General features: G+C 32.9%; 1 long non-coding RNA gene across 1 annotated transcript; it reads right to left on the bottom strand.

Annotated features, from left to right (window-relative positions):
• Window positions 1-2716: 2716 nt before the first annotated feature.
• LOC140693313 (uncharacterized) lies at window positions 2717-4387 on the bottom strand. The gene is made up of 3 exons (XR_012069034.1): window positions 4115-4387; window positions 3329-3470; window positions 2717-2989 (listed from the first exon to the last, which is right to left on the bottom strand). It is a non-coding gene; the product is annotated as an uncharacterized lncRNA (long non-coding RNA).
• Window positions 4388-7192: the final 2805 nt, after the last annotated feature.

Raw genomic sequence — 7192 nt, forward strand, 5'->3', positions numbered from 1 at the left:
TGCTTTCAAAATAATGACTATGCTCACTGTATTCCAGGTAGTCCAACGAAAGAAAGGTTATTGGTATTTGTAGTTGAACGGGAATATATCAGCAGTTCAAACTCTATAAACTTGTCAACGGGTGTTCAAAGCCAAAATAAGTCATGTCAACAATGAGAATTAAAAGAAAAAATTCTTGGACATAAGCTTAAATTAAAAAGGAGACACAGTCCTGTAATGGGCTCTGGGGATTGGAGAATGTATATGCCTCAGTCCAATTCAAGGGTTTAGTGGCTTGGCCCTAGCATTAGCTCGGGATTCAATGAACAGTTAACAGTGTACTGGGAGAAATATAATCTACCTTTCCCTGATCGGAAGAGAATCTGGTGGCTCAATGAAACTCTTAATTCACAGACATTCTGAAAGGTACAAAGGAATGATTCACTGATGACTCAACTAAGACAAACTTAGTTACTGCTTAACAATCCATCTTCACACACACACAGAGTGGTAGACAGATTTGTAGTATTTAGTGGGAAGAATTCAGTGGGCAGAGCTCAGAGAATAGTTTTCAAAGCACCAGCCAACTTTTGTACTTTTGCCAATAGTCTAGATTTCTCAGGTAGAAAACTAGAGATGGACAAACAATAAATTTCTTTAGGATTTCTAATTTTGAAAGTAAACTGTAGCTTTTGACTAATCAGTGTAGAACCTTGTTATGATGATCACTATAAGACCCACTGTGTGATAAGAGAGTTTGAAACAAGCTGCTGAACCAGCCCATCTTAACCCCAGACTGCTAATTTAAGCAACAACATAGCCACCATTAGATTTGAGCTGACAAACATTAAAGCTTGATGTTTCTGTTATAGGAAAAACCACTGCTGTCCAGACACTGATCTCCTGCTGCAAGTGGGCTCTTTTCTTCTCTTGGTAAAGGTCATATTGGTGGGATGTTGCTAGAGCTTACCCTGGCCAATTTGACCATTCTCCAGATTTTCACAGTCTTTCTTCACAACTGGTGACACATTTTCAGGACTCAATGTTGTCATTCCAGTCTTATCAGCTGACACTGGCTGCATGATTGTGAGCAGAAGACTTAGGCTCCCTCTCCTTGCCTACACTTTTTCCAGAATTTCAGCTCATTTCAAATTCTGAAAATGCTTCACCTTTTATTTTAAATTAATGGGAAATAGACAAAGTCTTCCATGAATATATTATATTTCCTAATATCTGCAAAAATTTGGTATTCTTGCAGTTGCACAAATTTCTAATTCTACCACCCTCACCTCTTTTTAGTCCACACAGTTTAGATTGCAATTTAGTTACTGAATATGACCACCCCAACCAAGGGGCTAGTACCTTTTAGATAGTTCTTGTGTGAATGTTAGAAGGGGCACAAGTTATTTGGTGTGTATAAATCTACATTAAATGTTTGCAATGGCAGGGTCTCTTCTGGACAAAGCTCTGATTCTAAGAAGTCAATTAATTAGAAGGCAGTATAATTATTAGAATGGGGAAGAATATCAGCTATTTTGAGGTGGATGGATGATGAAGTGACAGGAAAAAATCCAGCAAATGAGAATGGAATGCTTTATGCCTCTGGAGGCATGAATTAAGAAGAAAATAATACTTTGTCTTCTGTACCTACCTCCAATTACTGTGTTGAGTGACTAGTCCTTGGGCTACGAAAAGAGCAAGATTGTGGTGAAGAGTAAAGACCATAATGAAACAGTTTGAAAACCATGAGAGTTTTATTGTTTCAGGAAAGTAGATTTTGCTTAAAGTAAACATGTACTTTTCATTCACTAAATACTAAAATGCATCCTGTGGCATGTGCTGTGCTTACAGTGCTGGTATGCAAGTTAGACAAGGAAAGGGGGATAGACAGAAAATATCTGGAGGAGGTGATTTCTGTGCTGAGACTGGAAAAATCTAAATAGGTAAAAGGAGGACATCCTTTGCCCAAGGATGAGCTTGAGTAAAAGTTCTGAGGTTGGATTTAATATGGTTGATAAGCATTTGCCTGGATGTATCTCCAGAAACAGTGAAACATAAGGATATGTCAAATTAGTCAGATGCCAGATGTATAATGAAATGACTAAACTCTGTTGAGTTTGTGGGCTTAGAGTTGGAAAGGCATTATGTGCCACCCTGAGGATGTAAGCATGTCTTTGGCTGGAACAAAAAAGAAACATAAAATATTCACTTGAAAATATAGTGTAGACTCTTGAGGGGAGGAAAAGAAACCACCAATTTGAATGCTTTGAAAACAGCACAAAGAAGACAATAGATAAAATTACTTCTTAAGTTCTACCACATTCTGAATGTGCCATCTGAGAATACATCATGTGACTTTTATGATACCAGAGATGACATAATAGAGACCATGATTCCTGGGCCGGTTCCTGCATTTATATCCTGTTCCAACATATCCTAACTAAACACATTTAATACTTTCCAGGATGAACCAGAAACAACTTAGTAATTTTCCCTCTCTCCATGTTTTGGTCTTTTTACAAATTCTTCCATTTTCCTCTTTTCCTTACAGAAATTATTTAAATTTACACCCATATTGTTCCATCGAATGATCATATCAATCAAATATCTCTTTTTTTCTTTAAATGGTAACTTAGCCTCCCGTTTAACTCATTAATCCATTTTTTTTAAAAAAAAAGGATAATAAATGTACACAACTATGTTTATTTTTCAAATAAGAAAATTGCAGATATTTGTCGACATTTGCCAACATCAATTTTAATCTTTGTTATCCTGCATAATCTGGTAGTCCTCTGATAGATCAGTTGTAATTAGGATGACATTCATAACCTGAAGATGTCTGATGAGTTGGCCTTGAAAGAGATGTAGCTGATGTATCAGCTATCAATGGCACTAGAAACCGTGGTGTTCTCCCTTGTTGAAATTTAGAAAAACGACCTTCATTGGCAGATATGTTGTGATATCTTTTTGGAAAAGTACAAGGCTCCACAATCAGTCCAAAATAATTGCTCTGTATGGGAGAAAAGATGCTGTACTTAGAGTAGAATTTGTAGTTGTAATGAAGTTCAAAACACGGCCATTTGCTTCAGTGTAGCTGCTTTGAGAGTGCTCATGGACAGTGGTCAACTGATTGAAAATAGCACTTTGATCCACTGCAATTTGTTTTGGTGGTCTAACTGACATTGATGATAGAGGAGAAAAATCACCTTGATTGGGGTAGTTGTATCACCAATTATGTGGCTAGTAGAGGGCTTCCTTATTAGAGCCATGTTTAAATTTGGAGAAGGTAAAAATGCACTTTCTCCACTAGTGTCATACACAAAATCAGAATTATGTTTACCAACATTACCTCCTCCTTTAAAGAGCTTCTTGTTGAAATCTTGAGACGATGAAGATACCAGAGAGGCATTTTTAATCCCAATTCTTCTTTTAATTCTCACTAAAAGCTTGTGACAGGCTCTTTTAAAATTTGGATTATGGTAGAACTGCAGCTACAACAAAAAAAGAAAGATTTTTAATAATATATTAGAACAAAATACAACACTACAGTAAGCCTAACCTATAAAACCTCAGATTTCACGTTTACAATGCAAAGATAATATCATCAAAATATGAACATTGCTGACGATATTTTGAAGTTCCTTGTTTGGAAAATACACATTTAAATAGTACAGTCATCAAATTTAAGACGTTAGCATTTGCAGTAACGGAGAATGCCACTTTTTAAAAGCAGCTTTAATAGCTTTATTTAGATTTCTGATAAGATTCATAGTTGCAAGCAAAGTTTCTCATAATCTTGAATAGTTAATGCACTGTCATCATTTTTAGAAAAATAAGGATTTTAACCTTTGTAGTTTTATACAATTTTCAAAATCAAGCTTTACATTTATATTGCCATTGATTGATGTACAAAATAAAATTTTATGCATAAGTTACCAAATCGGAACTAAAATTTCTGAATACCTTGCTTAAAACAGAGACTTCTTTTCCTTGTGCCAGAAAGTCAGCTAGATAAGCAGATCTTTGAAAATTCTGCCTCACTTTACTAAACCCATAAAGGTTAAGCCGTCTAACTAAACTTTTCATTCTTCCAGTTTCAAATATTCTGAAAGGGGCCTTTCTTTTCAAAACTTACTTCTTAAAGACATCTTCATCAATCACTATGGAAGTTACATTATCATCCCACCAGATGGATTTAAATTGGTCACTCCCAGCCATTTTCCAGAGTTTTCTTGGGAATGTCAGAGGACAAAAATCATTATCTTCATTTGGTTCTGAGACACAATGTGTGTAACATGGCCTTTTTATCAAGGATTCTTCAGACAAAGTCTGAAAAGCATTTTCTTCAATCTCAGACCACAAGTCCAAGTGCGCAGAGAATGTTTGATCACACAATAGAGATCTACCAGAGTTTCCTGAACCAGTTGGTCCAACTTAAGGAGACACATCTTGAATTTCTGAAGAAATATGCTCCATCTCAAAAAATTTTTCTACAGCTTCATTTCTAATCTGCATGATTTTGAGCACTGCAGCTTCAAATGCTGCTTTAGCAGGCCTGCAAGTTAAACTGTTAGGCCATCAAAGTGGTTCTCAACCTGAGAGGCTGTGACATCACAAAATGACAGGTCTCCTAGCAACTCAAGTGGAACATTCAGCCAGTGTTTCCTTCTCATTCATCCAGTTAAAATGAAACATATAGGATGTTTAATTTTATAGTGTGATGTGGAAATAATTTCCCCACAAAATCTTTTTAAATAATTTAATTTGGGGTCTATGAAATGAAACCAATCTCCTTCCTTTTGTACACAAATTTACACCAGATTGGTGAACAGAGTATAAATATGAAAAAAATAAGTAAAATAATTTTAAAGTTTTGGTATTTAACTTGAAATTTGTCTAAAACCTGTGCAGAAAAGGTATAACTATTTTATTATCATTTGTAATTGAAGTGAAACAAAATTTGATTTGGAAACGGAAGTATTTATTTATCTGTGTACTTTACAATAAGTAGCTCTATATTTAAAACTTCAGCAGAAAAAATATCAATTTATTTGTTATGTTTATAAATAAATGGTAAATATATATGAATTAAAATTAGATTAAAATAATCAATCAAATTTAAGAAATCCCAAAGGGGAGAATTTTTGTTTTAATTTGTAATTCAGCGCTATAACTAAAACAAATGAAATTTAATATTCTACTTTAAAATAACACAAGAGAAAATCTTACGGTACCTTACAAATGTTTATTTTTACCATTCTTTCACTCAGAGGTTTTTCAGTCCCTAGAAGGAATAAATTTTCCTTTCATTTTTATAATCCATATATTTGTTGCTTCTGTTAAGTGTTTGAAAATGTCTTTGATAAATACAGTTATGCACAAAGTCCTGGTTTCTATAAGCAGTGACTCCATTAAGGGGCAAACAATCAAAAAACAAGGAAATAACAGTATATGTGGGTTGGGGTGCAAAAGAACTGGTAATGCATTTTAGGAAGCAATATGTTTCCCATTCCTGAAACATTTGTCATTGTTAGTATAATACGGCATTTTAAGGCATCTCTTTTGTGCACTAAATGTAAATAATAGCTATGAGCTGTATCAGTAAACTGTAGTAAATCCAGTTCTACCAAAAGTTATATTTTTTTTAGAAATAAATTCCATTAAACATAAGCCAAATTCAAAACGAGGGAAAAACTTTTTAAATAAATAAATATACACTAAAGCTACAATGTAAATTTTTCCTTCTGTATGTGTATATTCCATTATAAATAAATTTTAGCAACCAGAATTCATTACATTTTATAAGTATTATAAACTACAGTTAACTGTGATTTATTCCAGACCCATAAATATTATTTTACATACACAAATCAAAAAGTGTGATACCATCCCTTACAAAACAGAGAATTCAAAAGTAACAATCTCAAAAAATGTAAGAAAATTATTGACAGAACTGATCTTAACTTTTGTATACAATAAATTCTTAACAAATTCTCTCTGGATAGAATATAACTAAAAATAATAAAAGCCATATATGAAACACCCATGACTAACATCAAGTTCAATGTGAACATACAGGAAGGTTTTCCTCTGGTCCAGTACTACAGAAAAGTAGCTCATTCTCACAAGTCCTAAATTACACTACTAGAAGTCCTAGCCAGAAAAACTAGTCAAGAAAAAAGATAAAAGGCATCCAACTTGTAAACAGGTAGTACAAATTTTACAGATGACATAATTATACATAGATGGAAAATACCATATACTCCTCCAGTGACTGTTAGAAATAGTCAAAAAACTTAGTAAACTTGCAGAATACAAAATCAATATACAAATATATGTTGCATTTTTATATGCTAACAACAAATTATCAGAAAGAGAAATGAGGAAAATAATTGTGTGTATATTTATACCAAAAAGAATAAAAAAGGAATAAAATTGATAAGTGAAATAAAAGGTCTAAACATAGATCTATATATTACACGTGCAAGAAAAATAAGTAAACAAAATAAATAAAAGATATTCTGTGCTCATAGATTGTATACAATGTAAGGAAATACTCTAATCTAACTTTCACATGTTCAATCTCCCCTGCACTACGTATTCAGGAGAATGTCTATTCTTCATTTTATGCTCTTGCTTTTTCATGTATTTTTTCATGGGTTAATTGATCATAGGTGTGAGGGATTATATCTGGTTGCTCTATTCTCTTCTATTGATGGGTGTCTGTTTTTGATCCAGTATCTTGTTTTTTAAATTACTAAAGCTTTAGAGGACACTTTAACATCAGAGTATTTTACACTATTAGATTTAATACACTTTTTAAAAATTATTTTGTCAATTCATGATCTTTGTGGTTACATATAAATTTTGAAATTATTTCTTCTATTAAATGGAAAAATCTCATGAGTATTTTGAAATGAATCACACTAAATGTAGATTGCTTTGTGTTGTATGTTTGTTTCAACCACATAGTTTCACATCATTAACATTAGACATCTTTTCATTTCTTTGGATCAGATTTAATTTCTTTCATCAATGTTTTCTATTTTTTAATGTATAGGTTTTCATCTTATTTGTTACCTTGATTTTAGGTATTCTTTACATATATATATATAATTATATACATTATATTTGTAAACACATTTCCTACACAAATACAACAGCCAGAAAGCAGTGGCAAGACATATTCAAAGTCCTGAATGAAAGGAAGCTG

This window comes from Vicugna pacos, unplaced genomic scaffold, assembly GCF_048564905.1.
Source record: "Vicugna pacos unplaced genomic scaffold, VicPac4 scaffold_19, whole genome shotgun sequence".
In the NCBI taxonomy this organism is placed as follows: Eukaryota; Metazoa; Chordata; class Mammalia; order Artiodactyla; family Camelidae; genus Vicugna; species Vicugna pacos.